This window comes from Macrobrachium rosenbergii, chromosome 10, assembly GCF_040412425.1.
Source record: "Macrobrachium rosenbergii isolate ZJJX-2024 chromosome 10, ASM4041242v1, whole genome shotgun sequence".
NCBI lineage: Eukaryota > Metazoa > Arthropoda > Malacostraca > Decapoda > Palaemonidae > Macrobrachium > Macrobrachium rosenbergii.
The window spans coordinates 57,012,207-57,029,706 of record NC_089750.1 but is presented as its reverse complement, the minus strand read 5'-3'; the positions used below and the strand labels follow the sequence as shown (position 1 = coordinate 57,029,706).

The 17,500-nt window shown below is 36.0% G+C and overlaps 1 protein-coding gene and 1 long non-coding RNA gene across 5 annotated transcripts in view; one reads left to right on the top strand and one right to left on the bottom strand.

Moving 5' to 3' along the window:
• The window catches only part of LOC136842648 (uncharacterized), a 227,406-nt gene extending 215,313 nt beyond the window's left edge, over positions 1 to 12,093 (bottom strand). The window contains exon 1 of the long non-coding RNA XR_010854295.1: positions 11,955 to 12,093. This is a non-coding gene — a long non-coding RNA (uncharacterized lncRNA). The remainder of the gene's footprint in view (positions 1 to 11,954) is intronic.
• The window catches only part of LOC136842647 (uncharacterized), a 233,016-nt gene that overhangs the window by 160,589 nt on the left and 54,927 nt on the right, over positions 1 to 17,500 (top strand). The gene's annotated exons all lie outside the window — the stretch shown is intronic.

The following is a 17,500-nucleotide window of genomic DNA, read 5'->3' as shown; positions in this document are numbered from 1 at the left end:
GTACGCGTCAGTGCTCTGTGTGGCTGAATGCGTATTCACGACATACATACATACATACATACATACATACAAACATACATACATACATACATACGTACCACATACACCACATACACACACACACACACACACACACATACACATATATATATATATATATATATATATATATATATATATATATATATACATATACACATGTGCTACCGGGGTCTAAGCGATGTCAGGCAGGGCAGTCGATCGAGGCTACGGGCTACCCCAACGCCAAAATCAAAGTCCTACAAAAGAAGGCATCGTGCTTACCCCATATGAAAAATGGGAAAAAGCACGTTAAAAAAAGAATATATATATATATATATATATATATATATATATATATATATATATATATATATATATATATATAAAAACAGTATGTATACTGTATGTGTCAAAAGCCTCATCAGAATGTTGGAGTTGATTTAAAATTCGCACGAAGTCAATTAATCATGATATCTGTAAATAAATAATATAAAACAACAATGACTCTAGCAGCAAACAATAAAAAAGCGTGCATCTGGCGGTAAACAAATAAAAACAGAATGAATCAATACCGGAGACCAAACGATCCTAACTTTATAATTCCGTCCATACAAAAATATCCGTCGAAAGGGAAACTGGTCAACAACCATAGTGGCTCAGGGTAATGTGCACTCCTGCAAGTAAAGGTCACACTGCCTTTACCAACACACAGTATCTTCCCTGAATTCGAGCAAGGGTTAACATTTTCTGCCCGCGAGGAATTTTAAGACGGGAGAAAGTAGTGATCAGCGAGCACGGCCGACCAGTTGCTGCTGCCACTTCTCCTACGTCTGTGCTTAGGGATGGCTAGATGGAATTCATGTCGTCGTTTGGTATGACAAAATATATCTAAAATACAAGGAGAATTCAGTTAAACTAAAAGCAAAAGTTGCCCTATCATCCTAGACCTTAGATAGTGGTATGCATCTCTGGCTAACGTCCTCATCGTTTGCTACAGTTGATTATGTCAGTTTTATAATCTGAGAATATTCTTTTGTCTGTGCGTTCGAAGACTTCAAGTATCATGAGTGCAGTTACAAAAAAAGACACGTTAAAGTATAATAAAAACCAGTTTAGTACCCCAGACGTTGACGTTCATTTGTGTTGTCTGATAATGTGTTTGTAAATGTGTCAGCGTAAAGGTAGCATGGCCTTTATAATTACTTCTTCACTAAAATCAGCTGATGATTGCCCTATTTTGCCAGATAAGCAAAAACTGATAATGCCCTTTATAGATTTGTCAAGGATGTCAACCAAGACCTGATTGTTGTTCAGTTCAGGCAAGCGTCATTCATCCATAACTTATTCGTTTCTAACAATTCTATATATTTGTTTTTATTTTACTTTTGTAACAAGAAATCAAAAGCCAAAAACAGCATAATTTGGGAGTGACAACAGTAACTGTTGTTATTAAAAGTAATAATCACAGCATAAGGGTACCCTATATCCATTCATTTGGCTCTTAAAAAGCTGAAGGAAAATGTTCTGATCATAGATTATCCATCCGTTTGATATGTGAACACACCGATAATTTACATGTCCCGAGCCTTCATATGTATTTTTACACACTCACACTATCTATTTATCAATCTATATATATATATATATATATATATATATATATATATATATATATATATATATATATATATATATATATATATATATATATATATATATATATATATATATATATATATATATATATATATATATATATATATATATATATATATTTAAAAATGAGAGGGGGAGAGAGAAACAGAATTTAAATATCCTTAAGTACTCGATATACTTTGATAACTGGTCCTTGAAATAAATTAGAATGAAGGTAAACAAGAGAGAATTCACTTTCGAGGGACTAAAAGATGTAAAGAAATAGGAAAGATGTTGAGACAACAAGAAATACTAAAATATTGAAAGCGTTCCAAGATTTTCCAGTGACAGGTATTTCAATACATGATATCCAGAAACTGGAACACCAAAAACAGACGATTTCCTTCGTATGGAAGAGCTGTACGAATGAAGCATAATTCGGTGGAAATAAATCTCAAAATAAAATATCTAAATTTCACAGGAAATAGGCGAATCGACCGGCTAGTTCATAATAACTATTGCTGCTGAATGCTTTAAATAAGGCATTTTATTATCTGTAGGAAACCGTCTTCCATATTCAGTGAGTTATTTCATCGCCCAAAAAAGTTGTTGTGAGTGATGATACCAAAAAAACGGAAATGATTCAGTACGTTACCTTTATTTGAGCTCGGTATTCTGTTCCTTTTTTTCTCGTTTTCCAGTCTTTACTACATAAAAGTTCATTACTCTCTCGGGGAAACTGTGACGAAGCAAGAATTTCAAACTTGTTTATCAAGAATCCGGCTCCGCAAAATGAGCTCGTTTTTGTCAGGGTAAAGCTTTTGAAAACTGCCAGGACCAGTGTTAGTCTCAGGGATGTTCAAGATGTAGGACACCCTTTAAGGAAGTCTTCTCTCCTGCTGAGGTCCTATAATGGCGTGTTGTAGAGGTCCTGTAGAGAAACATCCTTGCCTGCTGAGATGTTTATAGTGTAGAATCCTTTCTTATTCGTTTATTTTGCAGAGCTTGTAGTGTGGAGCCCTCTCCTGCTGAGGCCCTGTAATAACTTGTAATATTAAGTGCCTGTCGTGAAGCATCCTTGCTAGCGAGGATCTGATACTGTATACTGTTTTCAAAGACCTGTACCAAAAAGTCCTTTATATAGGAGCGATTTCCACCGAAACGGGAAACTTGAATTGTTGGTCATTTGATTGTGTACAGCAATATCCGTTAACAAATCTGGTAAGATAAGCAATTCCTCTTACCTTTGTGTAAATCACTGCACTATTACATTTTTGTAACATCATCTTCTTTTGTTAAGTTCTGAATTAATGATGAAGACAAAAGGGCAAATATCATCCGATAAAATGTGAAAATTCATGAAGGATATATACGGATTTAATTAACTGTTCCTTTCATATCTTAAAAACAGTAAACAAAAGCATACATGATAATTCAGTTAGTCACACCCAAAAGAATTATAAAAGTTGTTTATGAAGAATGCAAATAAAGTGAAAATGAAAGTCTAAAGTTTTAAGCGTTCCTGGGGGCAAATTATAAAACTAAATAGAATGTAATTATATTGCAGCTCAAAGGAAAATAAAATGCATATGATTTTAAGAAAAAATTGCATTCTTATAGCCTTAAGGTAGACCAAAGAATGTTTAGAAGGCAGATGTAACAAATAAAAGCTAATGAGGGAAGAGATACATGCTTCAGGTCCATTCTTGCATGAGTTGCTGACAGACCGCAGGTAGTCGATATTCAATATTTGGACCGTTTTTTTTTCTTTTGTACTAGCTTTGAATTTGTTTGATCACCTTTGTGCCTTCTGTTGAGGTCTCAGTTTGTCTTGAGGTGAATTTGGGTGGGAATGCAACAGTGCAAAGCAGAAGTAACCGGCTGCGTGAGGGAAAGGATACCAGACTGGAAGTATTAGCGCTGAAGTGGGACTAGGGAGAAAAAAAAAGAAAAAAACAGAGAAATGAGTGACCAGACTCATTCACAATCTCTTTGTGGTTTCTTATGTCCGAACTTGCTCTACGTTAACAGTGTGCCTCACGTCGTCCCTTTGAATATCTTGCTTCCAAGTTTGTGATGTAAACTTTAAATAACACCATTTAGAAAAAAAAATTAGTTCCGATCAAATTTGTAACTTAACTTAGATTAAATTAATGCTGTGGTAACCCGTATTTTTGTGGAAACCTGCGTACGAATAATTTTAGACATCTCGCCTGTAATCTCTAAGGTCTTCGAAAACATGACTGTAACATGAATAAAGAATTCATTAACCTGACGTTCGGAGAGAATACGATGCCTTTGAGTAGTTTGTGATTAATTTTAGACAGATTGAGAGTGAAGAAAGGAAATATGAATACGAAGAAAAGTGAAACGAAAACTCTAAAGAGCCACCAACAAATGGTAAAAATAACAACAACAATAACGACATCTACAACAGAAGCAATATCAATAACGATGAAATAACTGTCGTCAAAGGTTGCTAATGAAGAAGCTATCTGACGCTGACATCTTAATGCCAGAAAATGAGAGTTTATTGCAATATTCTGACAACAACAGACCATAAATTCACATGGTTATCAAAGCAATTAGACCAAGACTTTTATCTTAGTAATTTGATATTGTGGTTACCTTCATACTTATTATTCCCCCCGCCTCCATTTTTTTTCTCCTCTGGTTGTTCCCAGCTTTATATCTGACATCATACGAAATTCACTGCAGTGGATCTTTGTACCTTTTACTTGGAGGCTATTTCGTACTAACGTCAGTTTGAAGGCTGATGACAATTTCTTTCCTTTAGCTATTTCCGATCGTTAGGATTAACATGTGACCGGCGAACGAGGGATATTTTTTTTTATACTGTTCATTTGCTTTAAGAATCTTGATATCTCACCAAGTTGTTGGTAAATGAATGGGAGAAAGTCCTATGTCAATCAGTTGTACCTAAAGATATTTGCAAAACACACACAAAAGGTACATAATCACAGAGAGACTCATAAACGCATTAACGCATATAAACACACAAACATATGTATATATACGTATTATATACACACACACATATATATATATACATATATATATATATATATATATATATATATATATATATATATATATATATATATATATATATATATATATATAAAGACATACATATATATGTGTGTGTCTGTGTGTTTTGCAAACATCTGCAAATGCAACAACTGATTAACATAGGACTTTCTCACATCCATTTACTAAAAAGCTTTGTGAGGAATCAGGATTTTTTAACGCAAATGAACAGTTTAAAGCAAAAATCCCTCGTTCGCCAGTCACACGTTAATCCTTATGATCGTAAATAGCTAAAGGAAAGAAATTGTCATCAGCCTTCAATTTGACATCAGTACCAATTTATATGTATATTATATATATATATATATATATATATATATATATATATATATATATATATATATATATATACACATATATATATATGTGTGTATGTATGTAAATATATATATATATATATATATATATATATATATATATATATATATATATATATATATATCTATATATATTAATATATATATATATATATATATTTATATATATATATATATATATATATATATATATATATATTTTATATATATACATATATTCTTGTGTGTGTACGTAATGAACAAAATAAGTCCCTGGAGCTATTTAGTGGTCAACAATAATAGCATGAATAGCAATTCATTGTCATAATTATTGTACCATAACGAAGACAAATCAGCCTGAACCGTAAACCAGCACATGCAAAGGCCACTATAAAAAGAAACCTTCACGAACTCTACATAAGATTTTTTCTCTTAACAAAATATCATCCCTGACAAAAGAGAGTTTCTTGAAAATAAATCACGGAGAGAACCCATTGTCTAAAATTACCTATGAGGCCCCATCGAGAGAAATCTTCAAGTCACCATTATTTGGGCGAAACGTAATTATCTTGGAGAGACAATGAACGGTGTTTACTGTTGAAGACAATGCAAGGTGGTCAGAGGAGACCGCATTAATGGTATGTTCCAGATCGAATCTTCATAGCTAATAGAGCAATAATGATGTTTACACATGCATAAGTATATAACATTTTACACATTCACATGCACATACGCTAAAACGCTCACACACACACACACATCTATATGAATATATATATATATATATATATATATATATATATATATATATATATATATATATATATATATATATATATATATATATACTAGCTGACCAACCCGGCATTCCCCTGGGAGTACTCTAAATGACAGTCGATCATTTACCTTTATTTACCTTAGAAAGGAAGTAACACGTGGTGCGGTTTGATTAACATGTCCCTGCTAAACTGGAACACCACCCCCAACTAAACCTAAGCACACCCCCCACTAAACCTACACACCCTTAAATCAAAACACACTCCATGCTACCAAAACACATGCCCACTAAACCTAAACACATCTGCCCCACTAAACAAAAAACCCCCCTAAACCAGAACTCACCCCACTAAACCTAAACACCACTCCCACCAAACCTAAATACATACTCCACTAAACTTAAACACACATCACCCACTAAACCTAAATGCAACCCCCACTAAACCTAAACACACCCCCAGCTAAACCTAAGCAAACTCCCAGCTAAACATAAACACCCCTTGAATCGAAACACATCCGACTAAACCTGAACACATCCTCCCAATAAACCTAAATACACCCTCACTAAACCAACACACCACCACTAAACCTGAACACACCCACCACTAAACCTAAATACCCATTCCAATAAACCTAAATGCTCCCTCCAATAAACCTAGACACACCCCCACTAAACCTAAACACACACCACCCACAAAACTTAAACACATCCCCTCATTAAACCTAAACGCACCCCCACTGTACTTAAACTCACCCCACCCAAACACACCCCCACTAAACCAGAACACACCAGCACTAAACCTAAACACACCGTCCACTAAACCCAAACACCCCTCCCACCAAACTAAACACACCTCCCACTAAAACTAAATGCAACCCTCACTGAACCTGAATACACCCCATCTAAACCTAAACACACCCCAAGTAAACCTAAACACCCCTTGATTTGAAAGACACGCCCACTAAATCTAATCACATCCCACCACTAAACCTAAATGCACCCCACTAAACCAAAACACACCCCCACTAAACCTAAACACATCCACCACCAAACATAAACATCCCTCCCACTAAACCCAAATACACCCTCCACTAACCTGAACACACCACCACTAAACCTAAATACACAGCACCCACAAAACCTAAACATAACCCTCACTAAACCTAAATGCACCCCTATTGTACCTAAACTCACCCCTACTAAACCTAGACACACACCCCCACTAAATCTCAATACACCCCAGCTAAACCTAAACGCACACCCCCTACTTAAGCTAAAGACACCCCCATCAAATCTAAACACACCCTCACTGAACCTAGACACCCCCTAAACCTAAACACATCCCCACTAAACCTAAACACAGCCCCACTATACCTAAACACACATACCCATTTAACTGGAACACCCCTAATAACCCCAAGCACTCCCCCATTAAACTGGCACACCCCCACTAAACCAAAACACATCCCGACTAAACCTGAACACATCCCCCACTTAACCTAAACACACACCCACTAAACTGGAACACTCCCCCACTAAACCTAAACACACCGACCCCTAAACCTAAACACCCACCCCACCAAATCTAAACACACCCCCACTAAACATAAACACACACCACCTACTAAACCTAAATGCACCCCTACTAAACCTAAACACACCCCAAATAAACATAAACACACCCCCACTAAACCTTAACACCCCCTAAATTGAAACACACCCCCACTAAAATTAAACACAGCTCCCTCTAAACCTAAACACACCCATACTAAACCAAAACACACCCCACTAAACCTAAACACATCCACCACTAAACCTAAACACCCTTCCCACCAAACCTAATCTCATCCTCCACTGAACATAAACACCCTTCCCACTAAACCTAAATAAACCCTCCACTAAACCGAACACAACCCCCACTAAACCTAAACACACAGCAACCACAAAACCTAAACACACACCTCACTAAATCTAAATGAACCCTTGCTGTACCTGAACTCACTCCCACTAAGCCTAAACACACTCCTCACTAAACCTAAATGCACCCACCAAACTAAACCTAAACACACACCCCCTCCCAAAGCTAAACTCACTCCTCGCCAAATCTAAACACACCCAACCGACTGAACCTAAATACACCCTCACTAAACCTAAACACACCCCCACTAAACCTAAATGCATTTTCAGTACATGAAATGAGGTATGATAAACCTGTAGAGTTTATTTACCACATAAGTTACAAAGGGAAAGGTGAAGGGGGATGGGGAAAGGGAAGGGGGGCGGGGTACGGGTTTAAAGCCTACCCTATTATTAAGTTGAGTCAAATGATGGCCACGTGCCAAATTTCGTATAGATCGGTCAAGCGGGTCGGATCCCTATAGCGCACAAACAAACATACAACCATTACTTATTATATTATATATATATATATATATATATATATATATATATATATATATATATATATATATATATATATATATATATATATATGCACACTTTTCTTAGTGTAAATCTTTTATTAATCTATTTCTTCTTTCACAAATAAATACAGCCTATAGGATAACAAAACAGCTAAAGAGACACTCTATTCCAAGTATAAAAAACAAATTAGATAAAACGCACACACAAGAAGAAATCCCGCGCTAACCATATGTTTTTATGTGGTAATATAATTGCGATTGAGTAGGGAAGAGAAATCCACTGAAGCATACTAAGGCCTCGGTATTAACGATGGAGGAGGGTTCATTATTATTATTATTATTATTATTATTATTATTATTATTATTATTATTATTATTATTATTATTAAAAACATGCATTCGTCAATAAAAAGCCAAATCTTTTGGCATTGAAGCTGGCCGGGAATCCTCCTCAGATTAAGTAGTATACGTGAAATGGAATGACATAAAAAGAGCAAGGTATAAAATGTAAAACAAATATTCTGTTAAGAAAAAGAAGCTGTGAATGAAATAGGAATAAAGAAAGGATCAAAAATCACGGAAGAGCTTCTGGGCTAGAGACTGATATTCTCAGACGAAGATGGAGACATATTTCGGAATTAACGTAATATAGAATATACAGTTTTTAAAATTTTGAATGAAAATGCAACACTATATAGTAATGATCTGACTTCAAAACATAGTTGGGCATTATTGAATGGAGCACGAGTTTTCATTTTAGTTAGATTTTATGAAATGGAATAGGAGATTAAGAGGTAAACAAATATTTTGAGGAATAAATTACAGTAGTTAAAAAAAGTATTGGAAATGTAAACGTGGCTTTAGCAATGCAATAACGAAACGTGGGGTGCGAGCATATGTAACACAGCAAATTTTGGGGGGATTAAAAGGAGACAATGCATGGGACAATGCTAGGACTCAGAGATTGATTGATATCGTAAATGATTTGCGAAATACAATTTATGACTAAAGAAGGAAATTAATCTTACAAAAAATGCAGAAATGTGAAAAAGGTTGCGACAAGACCAAAAAGGAATTTCACTGTGATGCACTGCAAGTCAAATAAATAACTGACATAGGTCATTACATTAACCTACTAAAGGAAAAAAAATTGCATCAGTATGGTATTACGTGCTCTAACGACCTTTTACCGAAACAGTCCATAACCATAAAAAAAAAAACAGCAATTCAAAAGTATTTCACTTCCGGTTTTCTGAGTATTTAGCATAGTTTCCCTGCTAGTTACAATGGACATGGGGGAAAAATAAGACGAAAAATAAAGTCCGTCCATCGGCTTCATCAAGTTTTCGCTTTTATGAAAGAGCAAGGAACTCAAAATCACCGTCAATAAGCTTCGACGGTAGGTGCTCAGACAGGCAGAAATGTTGTTATATAGCAAGCAGGCGGTAGTAATGGATGCTTACGAAACGGTGTAAGTAGCCGTAACTTGTTAAAAGTCGGCTGCTTTCTATACCTTCAGGGCAAAGACGAAAGTCAGAGCGATTATTTCCCTTGGTATATATGTTCAGCTGCTTGAAAATTAACTTTAATGTCGTAATAATAAGAAGTCACGAGGAAAAACGCGATTTCATGTACGAGTGCCATATGCAACTGTAAATTCCCTCTCTCGGCGCTTGATTTTTCTCCACTCCCACGGCTCTCTCTCTCTCTCTCTCTCTCTCTCTCTCTCTCTCTCTCTCTCTCTCTCTCTCTCTCTCTCTCTCTCTCTCTCTCTCTGATGTGTTGTTGTACATTCTCTCACTGTTGCTTTATTCCCTCTTTCCCCAATGGAGTGCTGCTGAAAATTCACTAGCTAGACCTGTCTTTATCATTTTTTCAAGAGGTAGTTTTTTGCCTTGTTTCGCTCTCGCTGTCTGTCTGTGTCTGTCAATCTATCCGTCTATCTGTCCGTCCTAACTGGATTTCTGAAAGGAAAAGGACTATACGTTTCTAAATTTTTAATCATTTGCCATACAGGTTCCCCAGTTTTCATGTGTACCTTCCATTTTTCATTATTGAACTCGGTGTAGTTCTTGTCGCTGGGGTAATGATTACTTTATTTTATAATTATGATTGCAGAGTGGAAGACAAGGCAGAATCCTGGTACGATAAAGTGCAATTCGAAAGAACAATCTTGTATCCGGTTGAAACGCCTACTACTGGGAGCATTAATGTACGCTTCTGGCGAGTCTTTATCTGATGTAACGGTCAATAGCCAACATAAAATCCAGCGGTTAGGAAAAAAGATGAGGATGTGGTAAAAAAAAAAATGTTTCTAATAAAGTATACAAGAGAAGCGTTCTCTAGTGTGTGATTAGGAGGATGAAATATACAGGCAAAGCCCCTTTTGAATTTCGGGTGTAGGTGGGATCGGGTCAGGCGATGGCGTCTACTAGTCTTCACCAAGTTGAACTTGGTGTTCACGGGGTCTTTGACATGGAGTCAATAACACGGAGTGGCGATCTTCATGTCGAGCGTTTGACCTCTGGCATATGGAAACTCCGGTTCAGTTGTACAATGGTATAGTGATGAAACACTGAGGCTCATTGCTGTTTTCTATTTCGTTCAATTACTATAAGGACGTGTTATTTTATTATAGGCAAAGTAAAAAAAAAAAACACGTATAGCAAAATATGATTCTTTTCCCGCCATGCTCATCATCTAGTAAACAAATCGACGACACACTAGCTACGTCATTTCTTTATATTTTAAGGCTTACCATAGGTGTAGCCTTGGCCTAGACTATCATAGGTGTAGCCTAGGCTTAAGCTACAATAGGTATAGCCTAGGCCTCTACTATAGGTGTAACCTAGGCCTAGGCTACCATAGGTGTACCCTAGGCCTAGGCTACCATACATGTAGTCTTGGCCTAGACTACCATAGGTATACCCTAGCCCTAGAATACCATAGGTACAGCCTAGGCCTAGGTATCATAGTTGTAGCCTAGGCCTAAGCTACCATAGGTATAGCATAGGCTATCATAGGTGTAGACTAGGCCTAGTCTACCATACTTCATTTTGTTGATAATAACAATCTGTGAGACATACCGTTTGGTAAAAACATAAATTAAACCAAGATTTGCTACACATACTTACAACTACTTTTAATTTGAATCCAATAGCAGAAGTTGTTTGCTACGGTCTGTTTGCCCCTCTGAAATACTCTCACCAATCGTGAGTTTTGGAATTCCGTTGAGAAACCGCATTTGATAAAATGCACATTGTTAAACAGCTCTAAAGCTGCCTTTGAACGTCTAAAACTAGAAGAATGATGGCCTAGACAGTATTCTACAAGCCTATCTACTGCAAAGAATTCTAAATGACTGACAAAATACAGCAGGTGGCCTTACGTATCACAGTCACACGTTTAAAAGACGACACTTGCTGACGCAACCAGAAGGCTAACATATAGGCCTACTTACAACTTAGAATTTTCCATAATGAGCGAGCAAGGTCGTTTCTAAATCATATTACGTAGCATACATGAACTTAATGATGTTTGGATTTTAAAACTGAAAATGTCGCTGCATCTATAATAATATGGCGAAAATATAAGACATGGTAAAAAGGAAAGAGTATCTACAGCCTACAAGACGACTCCTCTGACTAGCATCAAATTATCGGTGAATAAACTTCACTAAGCTTCTCTTACCTATAAGATGTTATTCCACTTACTCTTGAAGGCTTCCTCGACCCAGTCCTGCAATTAGAAGCTGTACAATGAACCAATTTGAAGATAATGAACGAAAAAAATCACAGGACGCACTAAGCACTTATTAAATTTGCGCGGTTCCCGGGCTTATGCTTAGAGCCCCGCGGCTGCAAGGAACGCCGCCCTGGTGGCGACTGACCGAACTACATCGTACTCGCGCACGGATAGCATCCCCCTTGATTATTGATCTCTATGTTCCTTGATCTATTTCTGATACTTATATGAATTTCCTCGTGCATCAGTTTGAATATATTAACTTTGAAAAGGAAAGCTAAGCTTTTGGTTTAATTTTCTTAACTGACAAAGACAACAAAAAGGCCTAAACGTTATGAGAGTAATGTAACAAGATTTTCAGTCGAAATATTAAAATGGACAGAAATGGGGTTTGAAATAGTAGAATTCGTCGTTAGAAATGTTACCTTGGATGATCACGAAATATATATAAAAGGACCAGGTTCTTAACATTTTTGATGAATAGGTTGCCGAGCTTTCCTTCGGAAATATAATGCCCACAAAATGATTATCATGAAAAAGATCAAACGTTTCCTGTTGTTTATTTCTATGAAGATAGCAGTTTTCTTCGACTCGTTAGTTCAGAACTTTATCATAAAAATAGGTAGGCCTATAATGTAAAAAGAAGTGTATTGACGCTGAGCGGACAATAGACAGGTAAATTTGATCCGTGGAGTGAAGACTTTGTTTCGTAATTGCAGGTCAAGTTCGACTAACAGGTTATCTTAACATATTCTTGCCTAGGGTACGTCCTTTTTAGGCGCGAAGGATCGAGGAACGAGAGAGGATGGCCGCTTGGCGGCTGCTTTCCCTTTTTGATCGTCTGAGAAATATAAATAAAATCTGAGGATTTAACAGTTTTAAAGTAAAAAGAATTAATTAGATAAACAGGCCAATGGAAAGGATAATAAGAAGGAGCCAACTGATAAGTCGTGCGATCAAGAAGAGCCTTAGTCTCACGCGCAGCTATTTATATTAGAATATACTCGGGGAAGATTTTTTAAAAGCGCTTTTTGCTCTTTCTATCTTGCTCTCCCGACATGCCAGTGTAGGAAATAACGGAGTCTGTGATCGGAAAAGGAAAAGGTCAGGGTACAGATGCCAATACCCGTCTGGACACTCGCTGGAAGGTTAAAGGAGCTTTTCTACGCGTCATGGCAGAGGAAGGAGGAGAGAAGCAGACTGTTCTCGTTTCTTCTGGGATGTCGGTTTTATCGTTTAAAATATATTCAACAAATTTTTTTCTTGTCAGACGGCATACATATATGACGACAAGGGGAATTTGTTCACTCTTAGACACACATACACATACACATAATTTATATATATATATATATATATATATATATATATATATATATATATATATATATATATATATATATATATATACATATATATATATGTATGAATATGTATATATGTATGTATGAATATGTATATATGTATACCCATATATGTATATATACATATATATACATAATATTTGTACGTGGGCGTCTTTGTGAGTGTGAGTCAAGAAATATGAGTATGCATGTATGCACACATTCAGTCAGACAGTTAAATGGGAAGACATATACATATATACTCATGACCACTTTTTTTATACATGCAATAGTGTATAATGTAACCATGTAAGGATCTGTCCACATATCAAAAATGTTATTAGTGGAGCGGTACTATAACCTTAAAAGGAGAAGCATTATACTTCTATAAAAAAGAAGAAGAGGAACAAGTTATGAAGGTTTGACAAAAATTCCCGGTAAACCAGTTCCTCAAGATACTGTTCTGAATAGAGGTAACCCCTGGAAAGCATTTCCTGTCTAAAGAAAGGTCAAGCTACTTGACTTGAGGTTGCAAAAGGATCACTGTTGTGGGCTCTGGAATCCCACCTCCGTGGTCTTGCAGTAGTTTTGCAACTGCAAGGCGACTCGTCACCTAGGATCTCGCGATCCCTCGACACTTTTGCAAAGACTTTGAAACTTTAGTTGAACTGATCATCTGTTCATCTAAAAATCTTGTAGTTTTCAAATTCAAATTCAAATCTTTATTCATATGCGATTACATATAACTACATGAAAGGCCTTCAACTTCCAAAACCACGGCAAAATTTAAAAATTTTGTCACATTTTATTATCCAGAAGCTATGTAAGTTTAGCATAACGTAAGGTCTGTATTTTTCCAAAAAGTTTCTCATATTTGTAAAATTTAATTTTCTGTAGGAATGTCATAAAATTTTTCTGTGATTTGTCGCAATAACGAGGATCGATTTGGAAGTTTCAGGGATATGTTTCAGGACAGTTGAATGAATCTGTTCTGTTAAGCACCAGTGTTCATAGACAAAGCTCTAACTTCGTCTTTAGATCTCAGTCTCAGTTAAGATGTAGTTGGATGCTCGTTCTTATTAATTTTAATATTAATCTTCCTGGTTTTCATTTAAATGGTTTCTCGTTAGTGATGATTATAACTCGAAACAATGTTTTCTTTACGATACCACAACACTTGATTATTATTTATTTCAAGAGTAACCTATTTCAAGATCCCTAAGCAACATTTTGGTTAAAAATTATTAATCGTAGTGAGTTATAAAGCTGAACTGGATCATATGAAAATTAGACCATGTAAAGCAGAGAGAGAGAGAGAGAGAGAGAGAGAGAGAGAGAGAGAGAGAGAGAGAGAGAGAGAGAGAGAGAGAGAGAGAGAAGTATTTCTCATTCTAGAGCCTTTACTGAGGTTATAATATTCTGAGTCAGAACCCGTCCGCCAATGGTTAGGGAGTAATAACTTCAGGCTATCAACAACTGGAACAACTGCTATGACTCATAGGACGGAGAGCCGGGTGACTAGATAAATATTTCTATTTCCTCTCCGTGTTTTTTTTTTTATGGAATTCCAACAAAGGAAAGAAGAGTAGTCAAGATGTGTTTCTCCATAGTTAGACAAAGTGCCTATGTACTGCACATATCCATCAAATTACTCATATATATTTCGATGCATGAGAGAATTAGTATACTTTCCTGTGTATCCATACATGAAAAGCTTACACACGATACCTTATACTATATTTGATGAACATCAGTTCTTGCACAACACACACACACACACACACATACACACACACATATACACACACATATATATACATATATATATATATATATATATATATATATATATATATATATATATATATATATATATATTATATATATATATATATATATATATATATATATTTACATAATATATATATTTATGTATATGTAAATATATGTATATATGTATATATATATATATATATATATATATATATATATATATATATATATATATATATATATATATATATATATATATCTTCCGTCTCATGTAACTTTTAGATTGTAAGGTCAACACATTTTTCAGTCAAGGGATGCAAGTGCCCTACATTTCACAGGCATTCCCAAGTCACTAGGGCTATAAACATCTAAGAGTCTTAACTTTTATGTTTCCTGATTTTGGACAAGGAACCCTCATTCCCTATAGGTCAGTAGATTAACACGTCCGCAGTGAATCTATGGCTATGTGACAATGCAATAAAGGAAATGGGTAAAGGTTGAGAGAGAGAGAGAGAGAGAGAGAGAGAGAGAGAGAGAATAAAGAGAGGCAATAAAAGAAATAGGTAAAGGCTGAAAGAGAGAGAGAGCCTCCACCTACGTCTCTCTCTCTCTCTCTCTCTCTCCCCACCTACGCCTCCTTCCCATCTATCTAGCTATCTTATTTTTCTTTCTCTTTCCTCTTCACACACATACAATCATATCATATATATATATATATATATATATATATATATATATATATATATATATATACAGTATATACTGTATATTATGTAATATATATAATTCATGTAGGGGAAATAGAGAGAGAGAGAGAGAGAGAGAGAGAGAGAGAGAGAGAGAGAGAGAGATAGAGTGGGGGGAGGAAAGCCTCAATCAAATGTTCTTTCAACCCAAGTATGCGTTGGAGCCCGACTCTACCTTCTGCCTTCTACCCGACACTGCCGCGAAATTTTGCTCCCATCAGAGCAAACTTCCTCACATGCCGGCCGTACCTCAACGAAAGTAAAAGCTACTACAACGAAGAGGCGGTTACTAACAGGGCTCGGTGTAAGTAGAAACTACCGCAACAAAGAGGAGGTTACTAAACAGGGAGGGAGGGAGGAACGTCAGTCCCGAACGAAAACTATGCGGGGAAAAAGTTGGGCGTGACGATCGGCCTTGCCCGCCGACTGATCCCAGGTATCGGGGCAAAAACGTCTTACTTTCCATTTCTTTCGCGTCGTAAAACAGAACGGGAAATTCAATGTCGTAGAAACTACGTAAAGACAGTCCTGCTCGGCAAGTAGATGATAGATTCTCCTCGAGTGCAAGGTCTAGAGAATAGACTCGGGTAGATATGAAATCTTCCTTCTTACGCAAGTTTAGCAGAAGGCAAAGAGCTCTGGTCTAGACTCTCCGTATGCCATTGTTGACACCTCATGCATGGAACTGGCTCCTTTTTTCTGGGAATGATGTTGCAGATTGGGTACGGAAATGCTTAAATGAGTAATCCCGTTTGCTCAAATCAGCCTCCTCTATATTTCCGTTCTAAACGTTTCACCATTCCTTAAATGTCATGGTCTATGGCCTTCGATTACCCTTCGTGTTGGAAGGAAAACAAATTGCCTGATAGGTAATGAATCTCTCTCTCTCTCTCTCTCTCTCTCTCTCTCTCTCTCTCTCTCTGTGAACTTTTATTCCATACTAAATGATAACAAGCTGTTATCAGTGCAATTTTCTTTTTCTGTTTTGAACAGGTACATGTAATGATTTTATACTAATGCCTATGTTCTAGAAAAATTCAGACTTTCATCATTAACTACTCGAAAAATACTCTAATCCTCTGTCATAGTTTTTGATAATAGCAAGTAAATGAGCATGTATTCAAGTCTAGCTCTAACGCTTACCACTAAACGCACGTTACGCAAATATATAAGTGGCCTGATTTCTAATCCACTAACTTGAAATTTTGCCATGACTCAAGTTATTCATGTTAGGAAATGAAAATTACACAGCAGATGTTTTTAAGGTTAAAAGGTATAAGGACTGTGGATAGGTATGTACCACCATTGTATAAGAAGCTTTACAGATACCTGTTTTGTTTTTGCCATAAGATTGACAAGCACGCTTGAGTTATAGTATAAAATGAATGTTTAATAAAACGGAAAACTCCAGATTTTCGATTATTTAAACGAATAAAAAAAAAAAGTCATTGGCGAAGATCTAGTAGCCTAAAAGCATTAGTATTTCACCAAGTTGGAATTAAAAAAAAAAAAACTCTCAGCTGAGTAAGTCTGTATTAGAATTAAAAAAAGATACTTTCCAATTGTGTAAAACAAGGCTAACATCCTAAAAAGACAAGTGCCACCAAATAAAACTAACAATTGAAACCAC